General features: G+C 44.8%; 1 protein-coding gene across 1 annotated transcript in view; it reads right to left on the reverse strand.

Annotated features, from left to right (window-relative positions):
• The window catches only part of LOC134600390 (hydroperoxide isomerase ALOXE3-like), a 177,741-nt gene that overhangs the window by 22,186 nt on the left and 140,519 nt on the right, over positions 1-15,036 (reverse strand). The window lies entirely within an intron of this gene.

The following is a 15,036-nucleotide window of genomic DNA, read 5'->3' on the forward strand; positions in this document are numbered from 1 at the left end:
ACACTCACTAACACACACACACACACACACTAACAAACACACACTCACTAACAGACAAACACACACTAACAGACAAACACTAACTAACAGACACACACACACTAACAGACAAACACACTCACTAACAGACAAACACACTCACTAACAGACAAACACACACTCACTAACAGACAAACACACACTCACTAACAGACAAACACACACTCACTAACAGACACACACACTCACTAACAGACACACACACTCACTTTTTTTCCCCAACCCCCCAGCCTCCTTACCTTTGGGAATGCTGGGGGAGGGGGAGGGGGTTCTCCCTTTCCCTGGGGTCCAGTGGAAAATATTCAGGCTCCCGGCATCACTCTGTGGTGCGCAAGGGAGCTGAGCAGAGAGCTCAGGGTAAAGTGCTCCCTCGCCAGCGCGCCTGCCTGTACGGATTTTTAGTTAGCCGCAAGGCTAACAAGACATTTGCCCTGGGCGTTTGGGGGCGGCTTTGTTTGACGCCCCCTGGAAAATGCCACCCAAGGCAAATGCCTTGTTTGCCTTGCGGCTAATACGTCCCTGGATGAGAGGTATATCTTCCTAGCAACAGGAACAGCCAATCAGCATCCTCTTCATAGCATAATAGGCGGTGTCCAGTATAGTACTTCCTCTTTCTTTGCTGCTCCCTCAGTTAAGTGACACTGGGTCCCACGGTTCTTAACTGTGGGATCTTTTACTTTTATTCATATCATTGCTGTGGTCAGGGGCGGACTGAGAGCCTTTGGGGCCCCTGGGCAAAATTAGATCCCAGGCCCTTTGAATGCACAAATATATGTGCATTAAATAAATGTTAAAGGATCACTATAGTGTCAGGAAAACCGCTTTGTTTTTCTGACACTATAGTGCCCTAAGGGTCCTCCCACCCTCAGGGTCCCCCTCCCGTTGCGCTGAAGGGGTTAAAACCCCTTCAGCAGCTTACCTTTATCCAGCACCGGGCCCCCTCGGTGCTGGTGACCATTCCTCCCCCGCCGACGTCAGCTCACGAGTGGAGCGAAATGCGCATGCGCAGCAAGCGCGCTTTCAAACAGTCCATAGGAAAGCATTTCTCAATGCTTTCCTATAGACGTTCTGCACGTCAGGATGACACCCACTAGAGGTTTGATTAACCCTGATAAGTAAACATAGCAGTTTCTCTGAAACTGCTATGTTTACATCTGAAGGGTTAAAACCTGAGGGACCTGGCACCCAGACCACTTCATTGAGCTGAAGTGGTCTGGGTGACTATAGTGTCCCTTTAAATATAACTCTCATATAATACAGCATTCCTTTGGATGTGTATATTGTGAAGACCTGTGTATCAATGCATGTTTGTATTTGAGTCCGTGTGAATGCACTTGTGCATGTCTGGATGACTACATGTGCTTTTTTGTATATAGTGTCAGTGTGAATGCATATGTGACAGGTGACAGAGTGTGTGAGGGAGAGGGTGACAGGTGGAAGAGTGTGGGAGGTGGTGACAGGTGGCAGAGTCAGGGGGTACCTGGAGGCAGTCAGGGAGGGAGGGGGTGACTAGTGACAGAGTGGGGGAGGGGGCGACTGCCCCCCTTACTCTGTCACTAGTCACCACCTCCCTCACTCTGTCACCAGTCATCCCCTCACTCACTCTGTCACTAGAGTGAGGGGGTGACTACTGACAGAGTGAGGGAGGGGGTGACTAGTGACAGAGTAAGGGAGGGAAGGGGTGACTAGAGTGAGGGGGTGACTAGTAACAGAGTGAAGGGGTGACTAGTGACATAGTAATGGAGGGAAGGGTTGACTAGTGACAGAGTGAGGGAGGGAGAGGGTGACTGGCACTAGTCACACCCTCCCTCTGTCCCTAGTCACCCCCTCCCTCCCTCTGTCACTAGTCACCCCTCCCTCCCTCTGTCACTAGTCACCCCTCCCTCCCTCTATCACTAGTCACACCCTCCCTCCCTCTATCACTAGTCACACCCTCCCTCCCTCTATCACTAGTCACACGCTCCCCCTCCCTCACTGTTACTAGAGTGAGGGGGTGACTAGTGACAGAGTGAGGGAGGGGGTGACTAGTGACAGAGTAAGGGAGGGAGGGGGTGACACAGTGACAGAGGGAGGGGTGGGGTGACTAGTGACAGAGGGAGGGATGGGGTGACTAGTGACGGAGGGAGGCGGTGACTAGTGACAGAGCGAGGGGTGACTAGTGACAGAGGGAGGGGTGACTAATGACAGAGGGAGGGGTGACTAATGACAGAGGGAGGGGGTGACACAATGACAGAGGGAGGGGGTGACAGAGGGAGGGGTGACAGTGACAGAGGGAGGGGGTGACAGTGACAGAGGGAGGGGGTGACAGTGACAGAGGGATGGGGTGACTAGTGACAGAGGGAGGGATGGGGTGACTAGTGACAGAGGGAGGGGGTGACAGTGACAGAGGGAGGGGTGACAGTGACAGAGGGAGGGGTGACAGTGACAGAGGGAGGGATGGGGTGACTAGTGACAGAGGGAGGGGGTGACAGTGACAGAGGGAGGGGGTGACAGTGACAGAGGGAGGGGGTGACTAGTGACAGAGGGAGGGGTGACAGTGACAGAGGGAGGGGTGACAGTGACAGAGGGAGGGGTGACTAGTGACAGAGGGAGGGTGACTAGTGACAGGGGGGGGTGATTAGGGACACAGTGGGAGGGGGGAAGGGTGACTATATCCTACCTTTCTCTCTGCTCCCTCTAGTCTCCCTGGCTGCTGCTCCTTCCCCTGCTGATTGGGCTCTGTGTGAGAGGAGAGTACAGACAGGAAGGAGGAGACCTGGCAGAGAGCTGGTGAAGCTGCCAGGTCTCATGTGAGGGTAAGGGGGGGGGGGGGGGGATTTACAGAGCGGTAGGTTGCTGGGGCCCTGCGCTGCATCAAGGGCCCCAGCAACCTAATAAAGGAAAATATATTTTTTCTTTTTTTTTTTGTTTCAGTTGGAGAGATCTCTGATCTCTCCAGCTGGAGCATGGCTGTGCTGCCGGGCCCCTGGCTGTCTCGGGCCCTCGGTCCATGACCGATATGCCTGAGTGGTCAGTCCGCCCCTGGCTGTGGTTAATATAGTTATTATAGTTTTTACATTTTAATTTTATTTTCATATTTATAAATATATTTAGTTACTTCATTTTAACTTAATTTGATTTATTTACTTCATTTGCTTCAGTTATATGCTTTATTGTATATCCTTTGATTTCTTTCTCTCTGACCTCCCTGGCCCCAAGATTACTATCAATTGGGGCTCAGGGGTGTCTGAGGATCTTTATCCCCCGCACAGGGCTATTGTGCTGTTTTTTCCCTTCATTCATCTGTCTGGCCGCTGCTCTGCCACCAACTGCCTGAAAAATGAGGGTTAGTCAATTCTTTACTTTAGGTATTATTTTACTTTATTCATCCCCTTAGGTTTGTTTGTATATTTATGATGCAGTCTGACCGGGTCTTTCTGTGCCTTCTGGGTCTACAGCAAACATGCAGATTAATGTAGAAGGTATCTCTGGAGATGAGGCTGAATTTCTGCTTTACTGATCCTGCTGACATGCAGGCTTTAATTGACACTTCCATTGCAAAAGCAATGACAAGGCCATGGTGTCAGTGATGGGGGTTATGTCTGATTCACTTCACAGATATTTGCCCAGACCCTGTTACAGGCACAGAGATTAGCTCTGCTTCAGCCTGGCCGCAATGCCTCATATAAGGCTAAACACTCCTCCAAAACAATAGAGATGGACAGTACCATATCTGTCATGGATGGCACGATTAATTTACCACCGTGCAAAAGAGCTTCTAGTCGGGCAAAATCGACTAGACTTTGCAAAAGGGCAAAAGCCCAACTGAACTCTGAATCTGAGCTCAGTGATATTGAGGAGGAGTTCCCTGAGTATTATATGGAGGTGCACCTGTACTCACACCTGCTCTGCTTCAGCCTGGCCGCAATGCCTCATATAAGGCTAAACACTCCTCCAAAACAATAGTGATGGACAGTACCATACCTGTCACAGATGACGCGATTAATTTACCACCGTGCAAAGGAGCTACTAGTCGGGCAAAATCGACTAGACTTTGGAAAAGGGCAAAAGACCAACTGAACTCTGAATCTGAGCTCATTGATATTGAGGAGGAGTTCCCTGACTCCTATATGGAAGATTCAGAAGATATTTCTGATCCTGATTATGAAATTACTGATGAAGAGTATGCAAATTACGTTCAGGATACACGCCCTGTTAACCTTACCAAGATTGACGTAGATTATACAGACTCATGGGACACCGATAGGATCTTGGACACTCAATGTGAACCCCTTTTCGAACCTGACGACCTATGTCACCCAGTGGTCTCCTCAGACCATGTAGCCAAGTATATTGCATCCAGAGTATGCAAGCCTTTTAAGAAGGAAAGTGAAATAAATTGCAGGCTGAATGGCCACGTCGAACAGTCCCTGATGACTCATGTAAAACGCTATCAGTCGATCCTAAGATCATTCAATTCCTGAGTAAGACAGGATGGAAGCCCACTAAAGACTTAGATTTTCATTGCAAAACTGTCAGGATATAATCCTGGACATCTTGGGCTCAGCAGCCTTTGAAGCAGTAGAGCATGATCTAGAATTAGATTGCGCCATCTTAAGTGGTTAGATCCAGAGAGTGATTTAAGTTGGCAACGCCAACAATGCGGTTGTCACAGAACGCCGCAAATCGATCTTGCTCAAGATTGAGCCCAAACGTGTAACTATGGCTCTGAATGAGCCAGATAACACAGGCAAAAGGTTTTCTCTTTGGGGACAACTTTGTAAAAGAATTGGGCTCCTTTGTCTGGCTAAACAAACAGAAGTTCTTTTAGACCGAACCAAGACTCTTATACTGGCCGAGCCAATTTCTTTGAACAATGCACTAATCCAACCTCCTTCCCATGATGTGGTCGACCCTGGGTTGTTAGTGGCCTAAGAGGTGCTCCTTCAGGATGAAGATCTTATGGTAAGTCTTTACAATTTCCGTTCTTCCTTACTGATAGTGGGGAGCAGGCTCACACATTTTTCCCATGTATGGTCCCTCATTTCATCGGATGCTTAGGTTCTTCACACTGTGAAAGGGTATTGCATAGACCTCCTTTCTCTACCTGTTCAATGTTCCCCATCAAGGGAAATTGTTTTTTTCCCAATGAAATGCAGACCTTGTCTCCATGGACAATCCATCATAGAGATTCCGGCCCATACTCTGGGTTACATGAGCAACCTTTTCTTGTTTCCCAAAAAAGGCGAAAGTACACGTCCAGTGATAAATATGAGACAGCTCAATGGTTATGAGCATATCAGCACTTCCAAAATGGAAGGAGGGCATTGCTTAAGGGATCTTCTCCAACCAGCAAATTGCATGGCCAAATTGGATCTGCAGGATGCATATCTCACAGTCACGGCAGAATATATTCAAGGTCTCTCCACTCTCCACTATGGCGGACTGGTATTCACGCCCACTCAGAAATTTCAGCGACTGGCACTTGGATTCCACGGTCTTCCAAGACATCTGGAAGCTATGGGGTCTATTGAATGGTCAACTTCCCCATTTTTTCAGTTGGAGACCATATCTGACAGCACTGGCTATGAATGTTTTCTCCAAGGAATTACAACTTTCTGCCATTTGCACTGATTCCCCGTTTCCTTTCCATCTACATCGCCCACCGTAGTTCCCTCCTCTTCAGGAGATGGTTATCGACCTTCCATCTCTCGAGTGCCTTCTTCAGGATCCAGATGATGTGACTCATCCCCTTGTTCTCCAAGGCCTCTTGCATCTCATGGTGTAGTCGATTTCAGGGAGCCTTGGTCAGTCGGGGGAGTTTCGCAATCAATTCTCCAACTTATCAAGGGTGCAACCAACACGAGACAGGCTTATAAAACAGCTTGGAGCAGATGGCATAGTTGGTGCATGAAATTAATTTTAAATCCCATATCGGCTCCTTTTTATGTCTGTCCTCCATTTTTCTGACTTCTATGATGAAGGTAAAGCCTATCGCACTGTGGACCTTACCGATCGTCCATTTCTGCTGGCCATCAAAGTTTCGATTGGACACCTGACGGTTAACATCCTGTCATATGTTGACTTCTCTGGGGAATTTGGTTTGCTCACCCACCCTTACCACGATACTCTGTCTTGTGGGACATCTCTATTGTCTATTGCAAGAGGTTTTCTGACGCACGAACTCTTGAGGAGGTTGCTCGTTCCTTTGCTCCAGAAGGTGTCCTCTTTGACATTCTCGGAAGACAAAAACCTCCTCTAAAATCAATTTTACCCTGTTTTCCCTGATAGATCTCTCCTTTGCCCTGTTGCATACTAATGGTAGTGTGAACTTCATTCCACTACGTTACGGAATGCTTTGAAACAGGAACTCTTCATCTCCTTCCAAAAGTTGCATCTTTCGGTGTCTACTCTAGCCTGGTGAGTCAAATACGTTATGTCTCTAGCAGGTATTGATACCTATGTGTCTGTGCCTCATTTGGTTCATGAGGAAATGGCTTCTAAGGCTTCCTCGATTGGTTGTCGCTTGGAGGATATTATGAGAGCAGCTGGTCTTCATTCTACATTCCATGATTTCTTCTTTAGACCTATTCAACACTTCACAGGAGACATAATTTCACAGCTTTGAACTAGCATAATAGAAGCCTCCGTGCTCTAATAAAATTGACAGATATCACTATTAACATGACGTTACGTCATGATTTTATTAATGACACATAGGTGAGTATTATCCCTCCCTCCCATCCCTGGAGGTTGGGTCTTCTCTGGGTAAGTTGACTTCACGGTAAGTTTTTTTTTATTACTGGGTTTTATCCTTGTTAATGACTGTCAAGAGCTTAAGGTTTGACTACACTGAATTTCATGTTATGTATATATATATCTGATATTCCATGTAATGAGATTTTATGCATAAATCCAGTTTTATACTTGGATATTACCATATTCTCCTTTCTCTTCCAGCCTGACTTCTAAGTCCAGGTTAAGGCTCGTATACCCTCTTATTGGAGGCCCACTTTTCATTTGGATTTGTTGTCCTTGTCCGGGATCGCAAGGAAGTGGAAGTAGTATACTGGAAACTGCCTATTATGCTATGAAGAGGATGCTGATTGGCTGTTCCTGTCGCTAGGAAGATATACCTCATGTTATTTACTGGTTTCTTTTATACGGATATAATGTTATTTTTATTTGCTGCTGAGGGAAATAAAGAAAGAGTGCAGCATAATACTCGCCTCCGTGTCATTAATAAAATCATGACTTTATGTCATGTTAATAGTAAAATCTATAAATTATGGAACCTAACCATCCATTAATACATTGTGTCACATCAGGTTGTTGAAGGTCAGTTCGGTGACAAACGCTTCCAGCAAATTGCCTCAGTACATCAGAGAAACAGACTGTTTGAAGATGGGATTAGTTTGATTTCTGCAGCAACCTGGATAATCATAACTTCAGACAATATTTTTACTGCAATTTTTGATTACATTGGGCGCTATTAATTAAAACGTGAATAAAAACACCATTAAGACTGCCAGCCATCAAGCAGCTTGTCTGTAAAAGACTGTATTTATCCACCAGTAAAGATACAGCACTTTATTTCTTCTTTAAATTATCTTATGTCTTCTGTGTCATTAAATGAACAAACTGCTAATTGTTTGATATATTAAGTGATATGTGTGCTATGTTTATTAGTGCCTTAACACACAGAGTTTACAGTCATATTACCACCTGGATAGCTCTGGGTATAATATAATATCACATTGTCACCTGGATAGCTCTGGGTATAACATAATATAATATCACATTGTCACCTGGATAGCTCTGGGTATAATATATCACATTACCACCTGGATAGCTCTGGGTATAATATAATATCATATTACCACCTGGATAGATATGGGTATAATATAATATCACATTACCACCTGGAAAGCTCTGGGTATAATATAATATCACATTGTCCCCTGGATAGCTATGGGTATAATATAATATCATATTACCACCTGGATAGATATGGGTATAATATAATATCACATTACCACCTGCATAGCTCTGGGTATAATATAATATCACATTGTCACCATGATAGCTATGGGTATACAATAATATCACATTACCACCTGGATAGATATGGGTATAATATATTATCACATTGTCATCTGGATAGCTATGGGTATACAATAATATATTATACCCATATCTATCCAGGTGGTAATATGATATTATTGTATACCCATAGCTATCCAGGTGGTAATATGATATCACATTACCACCTGGATAGCTATGGGTATACAATAATATCATATTACCACCTGGATAGATATGGGTATAATATAATATCACATTACCACCTGGATAGATATGGGTATAATATATTATCACATTACCACCTGCATAGCTATAGGCATAATATAATATCACATTGTCACCTGGATAGATATGGGTATAATATAATATCACATTACCACCTGCATAGCTCTGGTTATAATATATCACATTGTCACCTGGATAGCTATCGGTATACAATAATATCATATTACCACCTGGATAGATATGGGTATAATATAATATCACATTACCACCTGCATAGCTCTGTGTATAATATAATATCACATTGTCACCTGGATAGTTATGGGTATGATATAATATCACATTACCACCTGGATAGATATGGGTATAATATAATATCACATTACCACCTGAATAGCTCTGGGTATAATATAATATCACATTGTCACCTGGATAGCTATGGGTATACAATAATATCATATTACCACCTGGATAGATAGCGGTATAATATAATATCACATTACCACCTGGATAGCTCTGGGTATAATATAATATCACATTGTCACCTGGATAGCTAGGGGTATACAATAATATCATATTACCACCTGGATAGATATGGGTATAATATAATATCACATTACCACCTGGATAGATATGGGTATAATATAATATCACATTACCACCTGGATAGATATGGGTAAAATATATTATCACATTACCACCTGGATAGATATGGGTTATCACATTACCACCTGCATAGCTATAGGCATAATATAATATCACATTGTCACCTGGATAGCTATGGGTATGATATAATATCACATTACCACCTGCAGAGCTATAGGCATAATATAATATCAGATAACAATAAATGAGAGGCAATATTACCATATATAACTGTCTGTTGGGCTTGTCCTAAAACAATAGAATAAAGGACATAGTATAGCCTGTAAAACAAAACATATAAATAATAAATATAAAAATGCCCACTCACGTGGTGCTGAGCCGTTTGAAAGTGGCTCAGACTATCAGCGCCTTGTAAAGTTATATTGGAGACTGTAATGCCGGAAGCAGGTTTTTCAATGCGTTTCGACCGATAATGGTCTTTTTCAAAGTGCTACATGCTTCATCAAACTTTACATTTAAATATGCTACATTTTGGTGCCAAAATTCATGTTCCGTTTCATTTCCGGTTCCGGTTTTCGGGTCTTGCTGACTTCCTGTTTCCGGTCACATTACGTGTCGGGGTCCATTTCCGGGTCAGCGGCAAAAGGCATCCCTGCATCTTTGTATACTTCCGGTCTCGGGCAGATAATAGAGACAGCTTTGCGCATGTCCATTAAAGGAAAATGTCTGTATTTCGTAGAAAACTAATTCTTTACATAATAATATCTCATATCGCGGATATATTATAACGGACAAAAAATATATTGTATACAAATAAAAAGAAAGAAGAAAAAATGCATTAATAATACAATACATGAAAAAAAAAACATCATTAAAGGAAAAACTGCTAATTAATACATATGTATATAAAGTGATGTGCATATTAGTCATAATGAATATACATCCTCGTAAAATAATTGTGAACAATTATTAGTGCTTATTTGTAACACCGATGTGAATATTCTAATAACTTAATATAAATCATCACAGACACACACATGTTTCCGAGAAAAGGTATCTAAAAAATGTATATATAAATATATAAAAATATATATATAAAAAATATATATAAATCTAAAAATTGCTATAAAAAGGAGGTAATTTTGAAATCGACGTTAAGGCCTTCCGGGGTCAGGGTGTTGAGGTTAAACATCCACCTCATCTCCGCTTTGCTTAAAATATTTTCTTTACACCCCCCTCTCCAATGTGCTTGAATCCTTTCTATACCCATGAATTGGAGGCCTTCCGGTTTACCATCGTGGTGATCTAAAAAGTGTTTCGAAACACTATGATTGATAAACTTTTTCTTTATATTGTTGATATGTTCGCCTATTCTGATTTTTAATTTCCTTGTAGTTTTACCCACATATTGGTAACCGCAGGGACAAGTTAAAAGGTATATTACATTGTTAGTATTGCACGAGATAAATGAGTTCACTTTATGTTTCTCTTCCGAATTTTTTGCGGAAAAATCTTTTATACATCTATTTGTAGTCCTCTTTAATCTACACCCGGTGCAGTTTCCACAGTAATAAAAACCTACTTGACCTCCTAAAAAATTATTGTTTTCCTTTTTTTCTTTTTCTAAAAAACTGTTCGTTAAAATTTGCCTAAAATTCCTCGCTCTTCTAAAAATGAATTGAGGTTTATCTCCTAAAAAGGGTAGCAAATCCTTGTCTTCCTTCAATATATGCCAGTTTTTTTTTTAAATATTACATAAAGATCTATGGTTAATGCTAAAATCTAAGATAAGGGGGATCTGCTCTTCTGTTCTTTTTTCTTTTTTATGTTTATATTGTAAAAGTGAGCTCCTATCCCTTTGACCTATTTCCTCCTTATCTTTTTTAATAGAGGTAGGGTCATAACCCTTATCAATAAATTGTTGAGCTAAATTACATGATTGATTTTGATAATCCTTAAAATCCGTACAGTTCCTTCTTAAACTGAGGAACTGACCTTTTGGTACGTTACTGAGCCAAGGTTTAAAATGACAACTTTGCAAATTGATAAAACTATTTACATCTACTTTTTTAAAATGTGTTCTACTTTTGATTTGGTCGGATTCTATAAAAATCTCTAAATCCAAAAAAGTTATATCTTCACTACTAATAGTAGATGTAAGTTTAATATTCCAATCATTAAGGTTTAAAAAATCTAAAAACGTCACCAGGGACTCCCTATCTCCTTGCCAGATAATAAAAATGTCATCTATGTAACGTTTGTAGAGGACCAGGTTTGTCCCCAGGTCCACACTGGGAAGGACAAAAGTTTCCTCCCAGTGGGACATAAATAAATTAGCATAACTGGGGGCAAACCTGGTCCCCATAGCAGTACCCTGGATCTGTAAGTAAAAATTATCTTCGTACCAAAAAAAGTTGTTTTTTAAAATGATTTCTATTGCTCTAAGGATAAAATCAATCTGTAATTCATTAAAATCTCCAAATTTTAGTAAAAAATGCCTAGCAGCTTGACATCCTCTCTCATGGGCTATATTTGTATACAAGCTGCTTACATCACAGGTTGCCATAAAATATCCTTTTTCCCATTTAAAATCTTTTAAAATATTTAGCAAACTCATCGTATCTTTTAAGTAAGTAGGGCATTTTTTAACAAGATCCTGTAAAAATTGGTCGATATATAATGATAAATTAGATAAAAGTGATCCTATGCCAGATACTATTGGCCGGCCCGGCGGATTTACTACATCTTTATGTATTTTGGGCAATACATAGATCACTGGGATTCTTGGGTGTTCCACTCTTAAAAATTTGTACTCTTTTGTATTTAAAATTCCTGTTTCTAACCCTTCTTTAATAAAAAGTTCGTATTCTTCTTTAATCTTAACGAGAGGATTATTCTCTAATTTTAAGTAAGTGGTATCATCATCTAATTGTTTCTGAATCTCCTTTAGATAACTGCTTTTCTGCCAGATCACCACACCTCCGCCTTTATCGGCCGGTTTTATTATCACCGATTAAGCCCTGTGGAGTCAGCACAGCTAAACGGACAAGGGCACATGTATGAGTGTGGGGATGGTGCTAGTAATTGGCTATATGTGTTTAGGGGAGTGGTTATGGGTTTATAGTGGGGCAGGGATCATCTTACCTCAGTGCCTTTTGGGATTCTGGCCAGCAAACATCTTCCCTGCCTCTGCGCTCCTGTTTGTCCTGGGCCTGGTGACTTTACTGCTTGAGGGATGGCTGTGGATTCACTCCTGCTGCCCTCAGAGCTGCTGCTGCCCTGGATGGTGGCAGGCACCTCAGGAGCAATGTGCTCCCCTCCAACCTGTGGCCGCCGGTGTGGGATCACCCCCCGCGGTCAGACCTCTCCTGGGGCCTCCCACGCGGCTACAGCCCTGATCACCCCCCCCCCCCCTTCGGGCCCGGTATGGGAGCTGGAGCCCAGGCCCAAGGCACTACCAGGCCGCGTGTTAGCTCCATCTGCTCCGTCTGACACGCGGCCTGCATCATCTGCCACCCCCTGTCCGTGGACATCGGGCCAGGGGGGCCAGAAGACCTGCTGAGGATCCTGGGGGGTCTGGGAGGCCTTCCCAGCCCCCACGTGGTCGGCGCACAGCAGATCCAGAGCCTGGCCGGTGGTGGTGAGTGGGCCCCTCAGGGCCACGTGGGGCACGGCTGTGCTGCCGCTGGGGGGTTGAGGGGGTCCTCCCAGGGCTCTGATGGCTCCTCTGGGGATGAGGGTCGGCCGGGGGGTCCCCCTCTTCTCCCCCTGGTTCTGTCCACAATTCCCCCCTCCCCCTGTCTGTGGTGCCATCCCTGGTCCCCTCTCCCTCTGGAGTCCCCCCTGCCTTGGTGTTTACCTCTTCCTCTCCCCCTGTTGCTGCTGGTCTGTGTCCCTCTCCTCTCTCTGTCTCCCTCCTCCTCCCCTGTTCCTACTGTGCTGGGTGTCCCTCCTCTCTCTAAGCCCCCTCCCGGCTCTCTCTGTCTCCCCCTGTCCCTTCTGTCCCTATTCCTGGTCCCTATGTCCCCCTCTGGGTACTCACCTCGGCTGCACTCCTCTGCGGGGTGTGAGCTCCTCTCCACGGCTCTTCACACAGGATCTGGCTGCAGTTCCTGGAACCGTCCAACAGATGGCGCCTGGTGCTGCTGCAAGGCTGAGCAGTGCTGAAAATGAAATTAACTCTGTCCTGCCTGGATCATCTTAATTTTTCTTTGCCGCGGGAGGTTCCTCGGGCATCGGTTGGTGAGTTCACTAATGTTTCTTCTTTTCAGTCCGGGGGTTCCTCGCTGGGGGGTTTCTGTCAGGGCTTAGGGGTTTTCTTGATCGGCCAAAAAAAATAAAAAATAAATAAATAAATACATTTAAAATAAATAAATAAATAAATAAATTAAAGAAATGTAAAGAATAAATCAATAAATAAATAAAGGGAGCAGGGTGCGCAAGCAGGTAGGGTCCCCCCCCCATTAGATGGTCAGCTTCAGTTAGTGTGGTCCCAGGCGCTGCAGCCACAGGGTTTTTTTTGTATTGTTTCTAGGGTCACGGGGTTACCCTCTCCCGGAGTGGGCAGGCATGCTGGCACCCCTGCTACGGCGTCGGGTGCCACAGCACCTGCTGTTTCTGGGGGGTCACTAGCATTAGGTGACCCCCCGGGTGTTGCTGCCATTTCGTGTGGTCCCCCTATGTATTGGTCAGGGCCCTTGGGCGTGCACCTTCAACAGGAGATTCGTGAAAAACTTTGGAGGGGAGACTTTGTTGAGATTTTTCCCTCCTTCCCATGGAGGAGGCTCCTCCTTTCATGGAAAAGGACGGGTAGGAATCCAAAAAAAAAAAAAAAAAAAAAAAAGACAAGGAGACTTACCAGTACCGAAAGATCCCTAAAACTTGCGCGAATTGGATTTGCGCGTTTGCAATCCTGGCCAGTGTAATTGGGGAAAGGGCTCCGCAGAAGTGCTCCGCATTATTCTGCTACCTGGATACCATTTGGAACGCTTGTCGTACCTATGGCGGTCTGGGGTGGTGGAAATATAACGAGCAGTTCCGTCAACGGTTGGCGGTGCGCACCTCAATTTCGTGGGAACAGATTGACATTGGCCTCTTGCTCTCCACTGTGACCTGCCCGGCCACACAGCAGGGTGGGTTCTCGTCCTTTCTCAGGGGGGCGATGGGGAGGGTCCTCCTCCTCACCGGCCGCGAATCAGAGGCCGGGCTGTTGTTGAAATTCAACGACAGTCACTGCAAATGGGGCGCATCTTACCGTTTCCAGCACGAATGTTCCACTTGTGGGGGAGCCCATCCCGCCTCCCACTGCTTCAAGCAGGGTAAAGTTGGCGAGATAGGGGATTTGGGGTCAGAGGGCGATGGCGCCAGGGGTCATGAGCGTGATACGCCCTTGGCTCACCAGTTTATAGGACTCGTCGGGCGTCTGGCATCCTACTGGATGGGTTGAGCATGGGTTTTGGACACATACCGTCTGATTCGCCATTTATCGTACCCCCGGGTGGGGGGGGTTTGGTAATTGACGACATCTCTTGGGAACTCTGCCGGGTATCTTATGCATCCTTTGACGTGGCGGTTGACATGTTCAGGGCCATGGGCCCTGGGGCCTTGTTGGCCAAGGCTGAAGTGGATTCGGCCTTCCGTCTACTGTCGGTGCACCCGGAATGTCACCATCTTCTGGGTTGTGTTTTGTAGGCATGTATTACATGGATATGTGCCTCCCTGTGGGTAGTTCCATATTCTGTTGTTACTTTGCATGCTTCAGCATGTTCTTGGACTGGGTGGTGAGGGAGGAGACTGGGATAGACTCATTGCTACACTACCTCGCTGATTTCATTTGTGTGGGTCCTGCCAATTCGACAGCCTGTGCGCTGCTGCGACGGGTTCTGGGTGAGGTGTTCCATTAGTTTGGGATCCCGTTGGCACACAGCGAGACGGTGGGCCCAGTCACTTGTCTCAGCTTTCTGGGCATTGAGATTGACCCTTTGGCGGAGGACTGCCGCTTGCCTTTGAATGTGATTCAAGGCTGGCGGCGCGAGGGGGCCTTGGCCATGGGGCGGCACGAGATTCGGCTGCACTGCCTGCAGTCGCACCTGGGTGAGCTGAATT

The sequence above is a fragment of the Pelobates fuscus genome, chromosome 1 (genome assembly GCF_036172605.1).
Source record: "Pelobates fuscus isolate aPelFus1 chromosome 1, aPelFus1.pri, whole genome shotgun sequence".
Lineage (NCBI taxonomy): Eukaryota > Metazoa > Chordata > Amphibia > Anura > Pelobatidae > Pelobates > Pelobates fuscus.